Raw genomic sequence first — 18254 nt, 5'->3', positions numbered from 1 at the left:
GTTGCTGTTTTTCACGTTGCATGCATAATAGCGTTTTTTTTTTTAGCATTTAATCATGACTATCTATGTTTAGGTTGTTGGATTTTATCCTTGCATGTATTCAGAGGAATTCTAGTGTTTGTGTGTTGCTACGTTTGTTATTCATACTGGCCTCAGCTGAATTGAACCGAGGAAAGACTGGCTTCCCGACAAAGTGTTTGGATTGGGGGAAGAGTTGGTGGACCTCAAAGGACTCTGAGACGTTTGACTTTTTATAAGAGGGGTAGCCATCATTTGCCTCCAACTGTTATGTTATTTATTACTGTTATATTATTACTATTATTATTCAACTCAGGTATCGTCTTCTGGGTAATCCCCCACTATATTTCATGCCCGAGACTCCTTCCTAGGTTGCATTGTCAAGAACCCTACTCCGGCTTCTTCAGATTTCCTCTTCCTTCATTTACATGTTGACTGGAATCAAAAAAATAAATACCCATCTTTCTTTTTCATTTCCGTTTGCCCCTTAACATTAATGAAAAGTTATTCAAAGGCAAGTAGATGTCACGCATATGACGGTTTCATGGATGAAGCAAATTTCTGTAAACTGAGACTCACAGAGCAGGTTCTCTTCGTAAAGATGTTACAGAGATTTTGCAGATGCTTTGAAAGCTGTATACAGGTTAGTGAGGAGTTCCTTTGATCTGTTCATGATTTGCGCTTTAATTATATATGAAGTTTGCCAACCAATTTATTAAAATCTAAACATGTATTATACAGATTCCAACCAGACAGGACAAAAAGATAGGTACAGTATAAGACTGTCATTGCTTGTTTTGGGTGTGGTTTCCTACTGTTTTTACCACCATTTCTCCATTACAGTGAACATAACATAGGTTTTCTTTATCAAATACCTGGCATGAAAATATCTCTGCAGCTCTAATGCAACAAATAATGCTAGAAAAATGACTACTATTCCCATAAATTGAAGTGCATAGTGATACATGCAAGGCCTGCCAAGACAAAATGTGCAGAGTTTATCAGGAGCTTTAGAACTGCTGTAGGGTTGCCTCTGGAGATTCCTCGACAAATTGGTCGTTTTAGTCTTAGTCTACTAAGATTTCTGTATTATTTTTGAGAGATCAGGAGAGCAATACTTCATTAGACTTACTGTAATCTTTCCATCATGGGCATTTGTGTCCAGACAAAAACATAAATAGAAGTAGACCCACAATATGGCTATGGTTGTAAAGATTGTTGGAGAAATACACATTTTGTGTAGAAGTTTACGAGAAATTATCCCAACTCTATCTTGATTCATTACTTTAGTATACATTCATCACGAGTTTAGAAACCCACTAGCTATAGTTTCTAGTCTTCTTCAATATCGCCTAATATTCATTTTGTAAATCAAGATCCCATTAAGCTACGTTGTGATTAACAGCTTGCTATCAAGGAAATGTCTGGTCTTGGTGGTCTCCATGTTTTTGTTTTAGAACTTCAACCCTTGATGTGTTTTTCATTTATGAAATGTAATTGTAAGCACACGAGTGCACAGTAGCAACACCCACCTCTTTTATACATTCTATGAGCTCACAACCTCACATTTGTGAATGAAATATTGTTATATCTTTATAGAAAAGTAGAGGATTTGGAATCTGACTGAAGAGAGTGTATGATTTTTCATATAAACATGTTTTTAACCACTATCTGTAAAGACAGAAATAATTATGCCACACCCTGTCAACACCAGACAGCTAATTTCCCAAACAACCTCCTCTTTATAAACAGTCTTTCACATATTTCCGTCTTACTACCTTCTCCCCTCCCAAACAGTTTTCCAGGCGTCACTCCCCAGCTAAACTGGGGACCTTTGTCCTTTGAACTAGCTTTCCAGAGGGACTCCTGGAGGCTAGCCTCATCACATGTATCTGAAACCTGGGATCCACTCATGAATCGTTCTCTGTTTAGTAGAAAAGGAAAACCTTTGGCACAGATAATGGCCCACTTGTTTATTTTCTGTGGATGCATTGTATTGTATTCATTATGGCTGATATGTCACTTTTATACATATTAAATATGGCTGAGTCCTTGACTGCAAAACACTCTACATCAACATTTGAACCAACCCCTCTGCAAAATGAACGTCAAACCTCAAGATCAGCAGCAAAGGGATGCTTGACCACTGACTCGTGTCTCACCCTGTCAAGTGCACTCTAGTTATTCTGCATGTGTGCCCACACACTTTGAGCCTTCCAGTCTATTGCTTTAGTCATATACAGATGCAGAGGGCATTCAAGAACTCACTCCTGCAAAGTCAAAACCCACAGGAGTCATGAACAGGCGACATGGCTCATTGACCTCTGTCCTCTCTCAGCATGCTTGTGCTTCGTTGCATGATGAGAGCCTCCAGTGCTCGATGTGCAAGCCAAAATACATCCTTTATTATAAAGCAGTTATAATGCAATGCATGTGATGCTCCGAACATTGCTTTAAAAAGGTTCAATTGATCAGCACTAATAGCAGTACATAATGATTGTCAAGTCAAAATTGGTTTGAGAAAAGCAGTTGATAGCATGATAATCTGAGCAGAACGTCATAGTAATAAAGAAACACTATAAACTGAAATAATTCCCATATGTAGATTTCTTTAAATATACAAATCAGGCTCTGAAAGGAAATAAAGAAGCTACATACATGTTTACAGCTGCATGATCTCGTCGTCTTCAGCTTATAGTATAGATTAAAACATGATTTTCACTGAAGGAACTTTCAACTGCATCTTAAAGTCTTTGAATTTAACTGACGCCTGTCGTGTTCATGAGTAGACAGAAAGAATATGGCAAGCTGTTGTTCCATACACATCTGTATTCATGTAAATCAAATATAGTATGACTATGTTTACTATTACATCATTAAGATACAAAAAAGGAACATGATTTCCCTTAGTTACATAAAAAAAGGTGTAATAAGATTACTGGTCCATTTTTTTTACTAGCAGGATTACAATTCCACAACCCATTTTAAAATAAAGATAAATATATTATAGGTAGACAAACTGCCTGAATTTTCTTTCTGGTTTTCATTTAGGCTCCTTTCATTCTATATATATATTATAAACACAGTTTTTAAAAGCAACAATATTTAGTTTAAAAAGCTTCAACTTAATAGTATTGCTTTTAACTAACCTGATACAGTTATTTAAACTTTGTTGACTTAATGCATTTAATTAAAGTCAATTTTCACATTTTTGGACACATCATTTGTTGCTTTTAATTCATGTATTACACTAAACAGCACTTGTTAAACCCTATTGTTGTGAAGTGCTAGCCCATTATGATTTTTGATACTAAATACTGTAGCTTGGTTTCTTCTTGTCTAAGGCAAGGCAAGTTTATTTATATAGCACCCGGCAATTCAAAGTGCCTTACAAAAATGAAAGACATTAAGAGCATTAAGAAATAGTGTAGCAGAAACACATTATAAAATGGCATAACAGTGATTAAAAAGCAAAGATAATAAAATAAACATAACAGGTATAAAATACAGTGAAGGAAATAAGTATTTGGTCCTCTGCCGATTCTGCAAGCCTAAGGGTACATCATGCAGTTACATAACACACTTCAAATCATATTGATATTTATTTAGGCTACTCTTGTATTCATTTGCATTGCATTCAATATTTAGATCAGGGGTGCCCAACCAGTCGATCGCGGTCTACCGGTCGATCGCGGGCTGAGTTCCAGTCGATCGCGGTCTACCGGTCGATCGCGGGCTGAGTTCCAGTCGATCGCGAGAAAATGTGAGTAGGCTATCCTCCTACTGTTGTGTAAAATAGACCTGCATTAAAACTTCCAACTTAAAACATCTAAAATAGGCACAATGAACTGCTGATCGTGTGAAGCAGTGTGTAGATTTGTACAGCTATAGTAAAGAAGATCAGGCATAATCAAAGAAAAAATCTCACGCGCTTCTTTCTATCTGCGCGCGCAGGGTATGGTTGCTAGGTTCTAACTAAGGACTCAGAAGGGCGCGAGAAGCTTGACTAGAGCGAGGATACTACCATGGCAGCAGAAGCTAAAACATCTAAAAATTATCACTTTCATTCAGAGTGGGAGGAGGATTATTATTATTATTATTATTTGTGTATTCGAAAGCCAAGTCCATCTGTCTTATCTGCAATGCAAATGTGGCTTTACCAAAGAAAGGGAATTTGGAGCGGTCCACAAGAGCTACGATACAAACTGCCCAGCTAAATCACCACTGCGCGCCCGAAAAGTCAAGGAATTGAAAAGTCAGCTAGCAGCACAACAGTCCATTTTTACCAGGCCCAATACCACGAGTAAGGCTGCAACCATAGCTTCTTATCGTGTCTGTCGTGTTCTTGCAAAAGGAAAGACATCTTTCAAGGATGGTGAGATTGTGAAAGAAGCGTTCATGGAAGCCGCAGATGCACTTCGAAAGGAGATTGTGTCTGCTATTCAGGATGTGCAGCTATCAAGAAATTCTGTTACACGGCGATGCGAGGGAATGGCGGAGGATGTTGAACAGCAACTGAGGAATGATATTGACACATGTGAGTGTTTTTCTCTGCAATTCGATAAATCCACTGATGCTGTGGATGTGGCTCAGATATGTGTGTTCATTAGAATGGTTTTCGACAATATGAGTGTAAAAGAAGAGCTGCTGACCATTTTGCCTTTGAAACGGCACACAAGAGGCACAGATATCTTTCAGGTTTTTATGGAATTCGTTAGTAAGAGCAAGTTGCCCCTCTTCAATTAAAGACTTTCTGAAACGTTCAAACCATGCTGAATATGCACAGCTAGAAGACAGTCAGTGGCTCTTGGATTTAGCCTTTCTTACTGATCTGACTGACAAGCTCAATAACTTGAATCTAGAGCTGCAGGGTAAGAACAAACACATCATCAACATGATCAGCTCTGTGAACACCTTTAAAAGCAAGTTACAGCTGCTATCAAGCAGGTTGCAACAGTGTGATCTGCGGAACTTTCCACACATGGACACAGAACCAAAGCGTCAGGGCAAAGACTGTGTGGAGCTTGAGAGTGCACGTTATGATGATCAAGTGCAAAGCATCTCGTCAGAATTTGACAGGCGCTTTACTGACTTTGCATCCATTGAGCCTGTTGTCAGTTTTCTCAGTTTTCCATTTGGGGAAAATATAGATGTGGATTGTATAACATCCAAAGTGGCATCACTCTTCAACCTGGATAGCGGTGCTATTGAGAATGAGATCCTCACACTAAATAATGACATTGAGCTCAAATCAAGAGACCTGACACAAATGTCCAATTCTGGAATCTAATGCAGAAAGAGAAGTACCCCAACCTCAGACAAACTGCAAAGAATTGGACTGCACTTTTTGGATCAACATATTTGTGTGAGTCTGCCTTTTCACATATGAAAATCATTAAGTCAAAATACAGATCCACCATGACTGATGACCACCTTGCGGCCTGCTTACGGCTGGCACTCAGCTCCTACTGTCCGGACTATGAGAGACTAGCCTCCTCCTCTCAGTGCCAGAAGTCCCACTAAGGTAGAGAACCACTTTTCCAACTTGAACTAGGCATTGTATTAATTGGGTTGTATGTTGTTGTGTTGTTACGGGCCAGTCCTAGGCCTACTTGTGCTTATTCTTTGCACGACGTACATTTACTTCAATAAATGTATTATTATTGTTAAAACTTGATCTTTGTGTCAGAACATTGTGTTATTATATAGGTGCACAATTAAATGTGGCTACACTATGGCTTTCATTATGGCTTGGTAGATCTCAACACACTATCAACTTTAAAAGTAGATCTTGGTTCAAAAAAGGTTGGGCACCCCTGATTTAGATAATCCAAAAGTAACAGAAATGAATCAGGTTACATGACTTTTATATTAAGAACACTTAGATTAGGTTACCACTTACATCTTTATACATGTAACTATTAACACATTTAGAAACCGACCCTCCCAACCCAACACAAAACACAGCATCCTTGCTCAAGAGAACTTCAGCGCAGCAGAGGATTACTCACCTAAAATTTGAACAGAGGACAGTGAGTCATCTCAATTTCAGCCCCAAACAGCAGGCTTGTTAAGTTCTTACTCTCTCTGAATCATGGTACCACTACCAAAACCTGTCCTGAGCTTAGAACGCCGTCCTAGAAGTGCATGATTTCTGTAACTAAATGACAAACATTGTCACCTTAAATGTTGCTGACCGTGAACTATATAAACCTGAAAACTGTGTTAGCACCAACAACGTTTCCCTTATTACTTTATTATAATAATAAATAACACACTTCATTTATATAGCACCTTTAAAAAAAAAAAACAGTGCTTTTGAAAAAGAGATAGAAAATAGTAACATAAAAAAGTAAAATCACTTGACAGCAACTGTTAAAAGAGCTGATTTTAAATGTGGGCGAGGACAGTCCCAACTTCACCTATGATAACATATCAGCATTTAGCTGCAGGAAGCGTTGTGTCATCCATTTGTGTCAAAGGGGCGAACTCTGAGGCATGAACCCAAATGCACAACTTGGTCAAAAGTAAAGTCTTTACTGGGGTTAGCAAAGTAAACAAAGTTTCAAAAACTAAATCACTCTTTCGAGGAAAACTATAAACAAAGGCGCTTAAGAAAAGCGATAACGTGGACCTGGCCTGGCGATAATGCTGGTTGTCTGAATCAAGAGATAAGACGAACTGGCACAGGACAGGGGGAGACTAGCACAATATATAAACACACAAGGTAAGGGGCACAGGTGGAAACAATCTGGGTCGGGTAGACATTCACACACGGGGGCGGGGAGCACAGCGACCTGAGACAAGAGGGAGAATTACTTTTCAAAACAGGAAGGCACAAGACAGGGTCAGGACAAAAGCTAATTTAAATGATACAACTTAAATAATCTTTCGGGGCATGACAATTTGCGGATATGATGAAGACAGTTAAGGAGATTGACAGTGTGATGAGAGGTTTGCAGGGTCAAAGCATAAATAAATGTGGTTGTCGTTTGCATAAAAATGGATGTGATTGTGAATGAAGTGACCAAGAGCGAGCATGTGAATAGAAAATGTAATTGGACCCAGCACTGATCCTTGAGGTACTCAATGATACCTGTTGCAGTTCATTATTGCTTCTAAGTTTCCAGACAGGGGTCGATCAGTTTACACGTTTTTCACCCTGGGAAGCTGAAATGTGGCATGGAGGTGAAGTGTTGTGAAGATGTGTGTATGCATTTACATGTATTTGCAGAATCATGCACATGGTCACAGCTGTTGAAAATTAAGCTGTGTTTAATGTGTTCGCCGAGGTTCCCTTACATATGAATAACCCAGAGGACTTGACACATTTCATCAGTGTTGGGAAAAAAATAATTAGAGGTTGGAGCAAAGGGAAGGGGAAATTGAGCTGGAATATAAAATATACATTTCAGCTTCCCAAAGAGCAAACGAACAACAGTGGCGGTTGTAGAATTTCTTTTATTTAACAATTTTGCTGGGGACAGAAGAGAGGGGGAACATTTAATGCGGGACAAAAGACAAAGGCACTGTTCAAGAACAGTTTGAGTTCAATACAATGCATAGTCACACCCCAGAAAAACATAAACTACATGAGTGGTAGTTGATTTAGTAACAGCATTTGTGTCTATGACGTAGTTTTATTAAATTACATTATTGAAAAAAAGAAAACACTTTCCTCTGGTTCCTGCTACAGCACATTCTCTTTTGTATTACTATATTTATCTAGTTAAAAAAATTGTGTAAAACTAGTCAACAAGCAAAGTCAAAAGGCAATCCTACTAGTTAAATAATGAAACGTCTGTTGGTAGCTCTCCCATGTTGTTTATTCCTACTGTGAAAGGTAAAGAAGAACAGTCCCAGGTTTATGACACTTGTTGGATTTCTGAGTTGAGTTGAGTTGATTGTACTATATACCCCAAACAAGCATGAAGGTTATTGTAGAGTAAGGAAGCAGGAATACCAGATATTTCATATTCAGTGGCTGATAGACGGTGCAGAACACGTGCTGTTTCTGCTGCTATCTCCATATCATATTTACAAAATGTCTTATTATCTATGTGTGTGATTGGGTCAGAGCCCCAGAGCCATCTCAATGCTCTCTCGGCTGCCTCCAAGTTGCTCTTTATGGTTCATCTCCTGCTCGGTCCTTTGATGCCCAGCAATCCATAGGCATTCCTGGGGGAATGGCCTGCAAACCCCCAACTGCCCACTTCCAGGGTCATCTGAATCAGAATCAGAGTTCTTTTTTATTCCCTCAGCAGGGAAATTAACAGTGTATAGCAAAACGTGTCAGAAAAAAACACGTTAGAAATAAAAATAAAGACAAATAAGAACACAACCATGGGTGGAAATGAACAGCAATTTAAAAGAACTAAGAGACGTAATTGCATTTTATATTGCGTATTGCACACTACAATTGGTTTATTGCACAACATTGGTCCTTGCACCTGGCCCTCCACCCGTTCCTGCAGCAGTCCTCCACCAGCTCCTGAAACTTTGGCCTCTTCCTCTCTTGCATCTCCTCAATCATTTCCTCCCAAGAACTCAGTGTGGATAGTGCATGCTTTAAACGGTCCCTTAAAATCCTGAGTTCTGATTGGTTGCTATTGGGGAGGCTGAGAGCCAATAAAAAGCTTCAAATCACTGTTCTTCACCTCTCCATTAGCATTTAATGCAGCTAGTGTGACTTGTGAACATGTTGGCCTTCATTAGTATTACTAGTGAACGTTTAAAGCTTCACTAGTTAACAAGTTATGTCAAAAGAGTCTTAAAATAGTGGGACACGTCATCATTTAAACCTCACTTGTTCAACCAGTATACATTTTGAGCTCCACTATTTAACTGGTAAGGTGAAAAGGGGCTAATGCTAGTAAACATGTTAACATGTTTGCCTTAGTTAGTTAACTAGTTAAAAAAAGTCTGTAGTCAACAAGTAAAGTCAAAAGACAATCCTATTAGGAAACTAGTGAGCATTTTGGCTTACACTAATGCAACTAGTACAACTAGTGTAGGCAACTGCAGTCTGATAATAATAATAATAATAATAATAATAATAATAATAATAAAGCTTTATTTATTTAACACTTTTCATACAGCACATGCAGCTCAAAGTGCTTTACAAAAATGGGCGACATCACAAGTTAAAAACAAAGCAATAAATTCCCCTCAGATCAGATATTGAGACATTTTCAGACATGCAGCATAGCAACAAAATATACCATTTGAACAGGAATGGTTCCTCTCGTAAAAAATGAGACAAAAGATTAAAAAAATCAGTGCAAAGATATAAAACCCTATAAATAAAAGCAAACATGTGAACAATAAAATGTAAAAGGATGAAAGCAATAAAATCTTCAGAATTACAATTAAAGGGAACAAAATATTAAAAGACCAGTTAAAATGAAATGTTGCTATTAAAACCGTTAAATAAATAATAAAAAGAATATCAAGGATATTGAATAAAATCTCAAACGGCTTCCCATACACTTCCTGAATCCAGCTCTATATTTGAGACACATACTTGTGATTGATATTGTTCCTTTAACACTCAAATAAAGAGTGGAATGCATTTACCCCAACCGTTGATGTGTTATTTCTTGAGGATTTTCTTTTGTCTGGGTTTTTATCCTAGATTAATGGAAAATATTAGTCCGAAAGCTGTTTTAGAGGCTTGTATGAATAATAGTTAAAATGCAGAAAATGTTTATGTATGGCATAAACATAGTTACATTTTAAAAAACATGGTTGTAAAGACACCATATAGGTGGTAGATTTGGCTAGCCTGGGCCAGCCTGTACTCTGTGCCAGCACATTTGTCCCTCCAACTTTTTCAAATGATGAACATCAACATAAACTGCCTCTCATCATCTGTGATAATGAGTTCCCACACTGCAACACTGCTTCAAAAACGATTTTATTAGATTTTGACACATCTGGGCCAGATGGTCATCTGCCAGTTTGTGTGTGTGTGTGTGTGTGTGTGTGTGTGTGTGTGTGTGTGTGTGTGTGTGTGTGTGTGTGTGTGTGTGTGTGTGTGTGTGTATATAGATTAATTTCTAATGAATAAAGACGGGAAATAAAGCTTTATGTAATTTCATGAGGTTGGCTCTCCATCAAGTGTAGCAATTTTCCACCCACCAAATCCAGATTAATTCTGCTTGTTTTTCTGTGTGTGTGTGTGTGTGTGTGTGTGTGTGTGTGTGTGTGTGTGTGTGTGTGTGTGTGTGTGTGTGTGTGTGTGTGTGTGTGTGTGTGTGTGTGTGTGTGTGTCAGGTGTAAATCTCTCAGCTGCTCAGAGAACCTGGCATGAAGTTGATAATTCTTAGTCACTTCTGTGAGATTTGCAGGACAGAGGCTGTGACCGTTTCTTACAAACAATTTCAGAAATAAGTATTTATGAATTGCATCAGAAATTAAACTTTGCAAATTTACACACATTCCATGCAGTTTCACTTTTAAATGACTCCACCACATGGTTTTATCAGGGTTTAGCATGTGCTGCCTTCTACTGGTTTAAAAACATTATTACATAGAGTGACCGTTTTTTTCCCAATGCATTTAAATAGTTTTGATCCTCCTCAGTCTTTATTATTAAAAGTATAAAAATAAGAAAAATAAAAAAGGCAAGAGATGATTATGCCATATGTGTCTTTTGGCTCATTTCCATCAGCAGTTGCTGGGCAGTTTCGATAAAATATTCCAAAGTGGCACATCAAAAACCAAAAAATTACTGCACATTTATCAGTTCACTATAACATTTAATTCAATTAAATCCAAAACGAGAATCAGGATCAAAGTGGTGTTGAAAAGACTGCTTGCTTAATGTCGTTCTTTTGTTTCATGTGGAAAACAGTGAAAATGTTTGCATGACCTAAAGCTTCATGGCCGTGAATGAAATAGTAGGTTGTGCAAATGCAGTTTGCCTCAGTGGGGGGGTGGATCTGAGTTTAGAGCAGACTGTTAGGGTTTGGCCCATTTGCTCAGAGCAGAGAAAAATGCTCCTCATTTGTGGAGGTAACTTTGTTAATGATTTGCAATACCAATAAAACCCCTGCAAACGGATTGAGAGTTATACTGTATATATGGCCTGTCTATAAGTAACAACTTTATAGCTAAAATGGACTTATAGTGCTATACAGTGGGGCAAAAAAAGTATTTAGTCAGCCACCAATTGTGCAAGTTCTCCCATTTAAAAAGATGAGAGATGCCTGTAATTTTCATCGTAGGTACACTTCAACTATGAGAGACAGAATGGGGGAAACAATCCAGGAAATCACATTGTAGGATTTGTAATGAATTAATTGGTAAATTCCTCGGTAAAATAAGTATTTGGTCACCTACAAACAAGCAAGATTTCTGGCTCTCACAGACCTGTAACTTCTTCTTTAAGAGGCTCCTCTGTCCTCCACTCGTTACCTGTATTAATGGCACCTTTTTGAACTCGTTATCAGTATAAAAGACACCTGTCCACAACCTCAAACAGTCATACTCCAAACTCCACTATGGCCAAGACCAAAGAGCTGTCAAAGGAGACCAGAGACAATATTGTAGACCTGCACCAGGCTGGGAAAACTGAATCTGCAATAGGTAAGCAGCTTGGTGTGAAGAAATCAACTGTGGGAGCAATTATTAGAAAATGGAAGACATACAAGACCACTGCTAATCTCCCTCCATCTGGGGCTCCACGCAAGATCTCACCCCGTGGGGTCAAAATGATCACAAGAACGGTGAGCAAAAATCCCAGAACCACACGGGGGGACCTAGTGAATGACCTGCAGAGAGCTGGGACCAAAGTAACAGAGGCTACCATCAGTAACCATACCTGCAAACTAGTCACCTTTCGGCGAAATTCGCCGTTTTCAACTCAAAATATGTCATTGACGTGAATCGTGTAGATCCGAAGAGTTTTTTTTAGGGGGGGGGGCTGACCGACCAACCAACCATAGAATGTATAACGGACTGTATAATGAGCAAGAAACAAGTTTGCTATCTTCACAATAAATAAAATCTTTGTTCAAATGACTCGCGTTCCACGACCACCGACCAATCATAAGCAAGATAAACCACAGCGCGCTTTTTTTACCCATCGGTCCCTCTTGGAGTGGAGTGCTCAGTAGTCAGCGAGTGGTTCTTCTGGACAATTTTCGGGATACGTTACAGATACAAGTTTTGAGGTAAATCTAGTAGCAGCTAATCTGGCAAAAACATTGTATGCTGTATCATTTTAACGTTGCTGAAGTAAAATTATTTGAGCCAAATAAAGTGTATTAACATGCTTAAGCTTATCAGCTTGTTAGGTTGCTAGCTAACCTCAGTGAATTGTGTTAAAGTTAGCCTAGCTAGACCCGTTCTACGTCACCTCGTTCAATGCGAACAGAATGCGTTTGTGAAGGCTGATCTCCACAGCATCCGTCCTGTTACCTGATATTACTGGCGGCTGTCATTGTGGTCAGATATGAGAGGGATGAAAACGAACACGTAATGAACAAATACACATGTGGTTCAGTGAGTAGCTAGTAGTGGTGCAACAGATCATCTTTGATCCGTGATCCGTTCAGATCAATTATTTCGGTTTCGCATTCATCAACTTTTTAGTAGCTACGAAAAGTTTGGAGTTACGAACAAAATCTACAAACGCTGGCGACCGTGTGTAGAGTTAGTTTACAGTAAGCACATATAACGCTTCACTGTTGGAAATGACAGTATTCATATTGCGCTGTGTTATGTACACAAGACACAGATGCCTTTGAAACAGCGATCTAAAAACGAAAACATATTTTATATGTAGTAACAATTGTTGGCAATTGGCAGGTTTAAGATCCAGATTAGGTTCATGGTTGTGAATTATCTATGTAAATCGACTCTATAGATTACACGTTCATTCTACATGTTGAATGATGATAGCGTAATACAAATATAGGCTATACATACAATGACAGAACTGCCGTGGGTTATATGTTATCCGTATCCTTTGTTAAAGTTAATGTTCAATAGCTCTATGCCAATGGGAACAACAGAACGTGCGCATTATATATGGACCAATGCAGGCGCGGTCTTTGCATAGAGGCATAGGTAGGCAACCGCCTTGGGCCCCGCCATCTGTAGGGCCCCCCCTGACTGGGAGCTGTAAACTTCCCATAGGCCTACAGCTGGTAATTGTGGCCCTTTGCACAGTAATTCACAAATAAATGGCGATTTTTATAAATGGTGATTTTTGTATGTTTAAATTGGAAACAAGAACAACAAAATAAATTACAAAGAAATACAGATTCCGTGCACACCCCCTCTCTTTCGCGTTAAAATGGAATATTCCATCCATGCATGCCATGTGCGCTAGACGACAGTTCAAAAACATTCGCTATGTTCTCACACAACATGCCTGCCCATGTATGCGCAACTCAAATGAGCACAGTGCGAAAGGACGCATTGTGATTGAGCAGTGCTGCGCACATATGCGCAATGGGTGCTACCGCGAACGCGCTCCTTGTGAAAGACGGAAGCGAGGTGAAATGAAGTGTTGTGACTCGTGAGCAAAGCCGTGAACTTCTAGAATATTTAGCAACATGAAGCGCCACTACCCAAGTGGCGCTACAAAAAGGAAAACAAAGGGAGAGGCTAAATTAAAAACAGAGTCTCTTCGAAAACTGACAAGCTTTTTTAAAAACGTGACAACACCGGACCCGAATGTTTTGGTGGAGGAGGAGGTGCCGCCGGCTCCGGCTGTTGATCCAACAGGAGGAGGAGAGGAGCTTAACCCATCGTGCTTGTGCACTGATGACAACAGCAAAGATGAGGAAAATGCCGTGGAGGATGCGGTGAGTAGGCCTACTGCTGCCGTTTCTGATTCTGACCACCCAGAAGAAAGTGATGCTCTTGGTGATGACCCGGGGTTGTGGCCCACAGTAGTCAATGACAGAGAACGGTGCGAATTGGTTAAAAGAGGGCCTGTGCAGCAACAATCAGAATTCCCCAAAAATGCAAAGGGTCGGCGGTTCACAACTGCGAACTACCATATGCAGATGAAAAATGGAGAAAGGATAAGTAGGACGTGGCTAGTGTACAGCAAGGCTAAGGACGCAGCCAAATGTTTTTGTTGCCAACTTTTTGGCAAGGGAGATACACAGCTTAGCTCCACCAACGGTTTTAATCACTGGAATAATCTCCAGGTTCACCTCAAGCAGCACGAGAGGTCTGCTGCACATGTGAAGAATATGGGTGCCTGGCACACACTAAATGCACGCCTTCAAAGTGGCTCAGCTATAGATCAGGAGGCAGAATCTCATGACAGCTGAAGTCATTAGATGCAGAGAAGTGATGAAAAGATTGCTTGCAATTGTTTGCCATCTTGCTCAGTATAATCTGGCATTTAGAGGGCACAGGGAGAAGTTATTCGAGCATGGGAATGGAAATTTCCTGGGGCAAGTACAGTTAATGGCCAAATTTGACCCTGTGATGAAGGAGCATCTCTGGAAAATGAAAGCGAAACAGATTGCTGATACCTACCTGAGCAAACGCATACAGAATGAATTGATATGCCTTGTCGCCCAGTGCACCACTGATGCCTTAGTGGAGCGTGTGAGGAGGGCCAAATACTATGCAGTCATCATGGACTGCACTCCAGATGTAAGCCACAATGAGCAGCTATCAGTGCTGCTGCGAATTGTCAACTGTGAGCTCACAAAGGGAGTTTCTATCCATGAGCACTTCATGGGATTTCTTGTGGCAGATGACACCACTGGCCCAAGGTCTTCTGCAGCTGTTTCTAGGACACCTGGAAAGATTGGGGTTGGACCTCTCCAACTGCCGAGGCCAGTCTTACGATAATGGCAGTAACATGCAAGGCAAAACACAGGGTGTCCAGGCGAGGATGTTGGAACTCAACCCCAAAGCACTGTGTGTGCCATGTGGCAGCCACACCTTAAACCTGGTGGTGGGGGATGCTGCAAAGTCCTCAACTATTTCTCTGGGATACTTTGGCACACTACAAAGGCTGTACACTTTGTTTAGTGGCTCTGTTCAGCGTTGGACCATCCTTCAGGAGCATGTGAAAGCTTTCTCAGTCAAGGCCTTGTCCACTACAAGATGGGAGTGCCGGGTGGATGCTGTCAAGGCTGTGCGCTACCAACTCCCAGAGATCGTTGATGCGTTGACAGCTGTGCACAAGCATGCAACATTGAAGAAAGATCCAGAATGCGCCTCCACTGCTGACAGCCTCAAGGAGAACATGATGAAGTGGTCATTCATGGTGAGCACCTTTGTTTGGTACGACGTGTTATACCACATAAACCGTGTCAGTAAAATCTTGCAGAGCCCCAGTGTGTCTATTGAGACACTAAGGAGAGAGGTCATGGCAGTGGCAGACTATCTGGAAGAATACAGGGAGTGTGGCTTTAATTCTGCACAAACAGATGCCAGGAAAGTGGCAGAAAAGATGGAGGTGGAGATGAGCTGGCCTGTTGTGCGACAGAGAAAAAGGAAGAGGCAGTTTGATTATGAGGGAAGAGATGAGCATATGTCTACTCCGGAGGAGCTCTTTAAAAGAGAGTTTTTTCTCCGTCTAGTGGACACATCCAGGTCCACTTTAAAGGAGATGTAGATGGAGACGACCTGAAGATGGAGCTCAAAGGAGCTGTCCAGTCCTTCCCTCCACACATCACCTCTCCACTTCAAATGTTAGACCACATCTACAAGGAGAATGTCTTAGACATTTACCCAAACGTCAGCATAGCCTTACGACATCTCCTTACTCTCCCTGTGACGGTGGCTTCAGGTGAGAGAAGCTTCTCCACCCTGAAACGCCTGAAAACATACATGCGGTCTACAATGGCCCAGGATAGGCTGTCTGCCCTTGCCACAATCTCAATAGAGCATGAGGTCCAACAGTCCCTTGACATGGATGCAGTTATAACCCTATTCGCAGAGGCCAAAGTGAGAAAGGTCAGATTTGTTTAAGAAAAAACTGCCACCTGTTCAGTGTTCATAAGAAGAGAAATAAACAGGACAAAAGAAGCAGGAAGATAGTGACAGTAAGCTTGAGACACATGGACATACCACTGAGAGAGAAGCAGAAGAGGTATAGAAACAGAGAGGCAGAAGGAGAGAGAGGAGGACAGCACAGAGACAGGGACAAGAAGTGAGGTAATGATTTTGCAGTGCATTCCTGTGACTACTTGAACCCTGCTTGATAATTAATCATTATCATCTCAAGCAAATTGAATGGTTGTGCATACTATGTATCATATTACAAAATGTGTTAACTGGTAATGTGTTTGCATTTATTCTTTTCTGTTCTAGATTTCTACAGATGTACACATCCCCGACCCTGATGCATGAAAACCGGTGCCCCACACACATACACACACACACACACACACACGCACACACTCTACTCAATCTCTCCTCATTCAGTCACATACCCTTTCTCTCTCTCTCTTTCACTCCCACATTATGTTCCCTCTCATACACATGCATTCTCACTCACTCACTCACACACACACACACACACACACACACACACACACACACACACACACACACCTCTCTCTCACATACTCATTCTCTCTCTTTCTCTCACACATGCACGTACACAAACTTTGCCTATTTCCTTTTTTAACTAATTTTGTTCAATAAATACTTCGCATTTTGACATACGATGGTGTGATATCTGAAAGTTATTTCTCGCATATTAATGTTGAGGGCCCCCCTAGCTAAATTCGCCTTGGGCCCCCAAATTGCTAAGACCGCCACTGGACCAATGCACGTTCATTACGGCCGTGGACCGATAAACACTCAGTACCGTACGCACACCAACCGGCATGTGCGTGTTTAACACCGTGTTTAACACTGGCGTTACCGCCGCTTAGCTTAAATAATGAAGAACTGCTTTTAATTACGACTTGGCCGAGATCTTAACGTGCTGTTCATGCGTTTCCCATGAATAGCCTACTACTATAACTCGGAGCGGAGCAGGATATAATGCGCATGCGCGGCGTTGCTAGGCAACGTGTACAAAGGCTGGGGGTGGGGGGGGTTTAGTTTGTCACCTTTTTCAGCCCTTCTGAGTTTGCAGGTATGAGTAACACACTACGTCGCCAGGGACTTAAATCCTGCAGTTCCAGACGTGTCCCCCTGCTTAAGCCAGTACATGTCCAGGCCCGTCTGAAGTTTGCTAGAGGGCATTTGGATGATCCAGAAGAGGATTGGGAGAATGTCATATGGTCAGATGAAACCAAAATAGAACTTTTTGGTAAAAACTCAGCTCGTCGTGTTTGGAGGAGAAAGAATGCAGAGTTGCATCCAAAGAACACCATACCTACTGTGAAGCATGGGGGTGGAAACATCATGCTTTGGGGCTGTTTTTCTGCAAAGGGACCAGGACGACTGATCCGTGTAAAGGAAAGAATGAATGGGGCCATGTATCGTGAGATTTTGAGTGAAAACCTCCTTCCATCAGCAAGGGCACTGAAGATGAAGCGTGGCTGGGTCTTTCAGCATGACAATGATCCCAAACACACCGCCAGAGCAACGAAGGAGTGGCTTCGTAAGAAGCATTTCAAGGTCCTGGAGTGGCCTCAACCCCCCTTCACCACCACCCCCATCTGAGTATCTTCACTCCATCTAGAGAACTACCTTTGCAACGGGGTGCCATATTGTATATTTCAACTACTTTGCATGTACATATGCTATGTTTATAGTTGTTTTTTTATAAGTTGTAGTCTATTATAGTGTTTCCGAAATTATACTGTATGTTTCAATGTCTATTTTGAAATGGTGTTAATAGATAAACATCTCTGTATTCTAAAAAATAATGTATATTTTCTGTTTATTTTTTGATCATGTGCATTGTTTTGTTTTTTATTTGCTGCTGTATTAAAAAAAGACACAGCTGATGAATGTCTTTGAATCAGAAAATTAACTCTGCTCAATACCCCCCCTACAGTCTTACAGAGCAAAGTTTTTAGTACTTTGTTGGATATTTTCAGAGGTGTGAGGGATTCATGTATACAGCTAATGTTAAGCGTTCCAGGCCACAGACAGAAGCTGTGACCGACACTGTCAGCAGATGGCCCTGCTGTCATGGAATTACTGTTGCCGTGTTGCTTTTTAATAATCTATCAAACACTATAAGAGGATCAAACATAATCTAAGACAGCAAAGGAAAATGAAAGCCTGCCTTTGGATAATCCTACAAACAGCATATCTTACAACAAAGCAGAGCTCATCCACTTCAACTG

The sequence above is a fragment of the Eleginops maclovinus genome, chromosome 15, assembly GCF_036324505.1.
Source record: "Eleginops maclovinus isolate JMC-PN-2008 ecotype Puerto Natales chromosome 15, JC_Emac_rtc_rv5, whole genome shotgun sequence".
NCBI classification, from domain to species: domain Eukaryota; kingdom Metazoa; phylum Chordata; class Actinopteri; order Perciformes; family Eleginopidae; genus Eleginops; species Eleginops maclovinus.
This window is presented reverse-complemented; position numbering follows the sequence as displayed.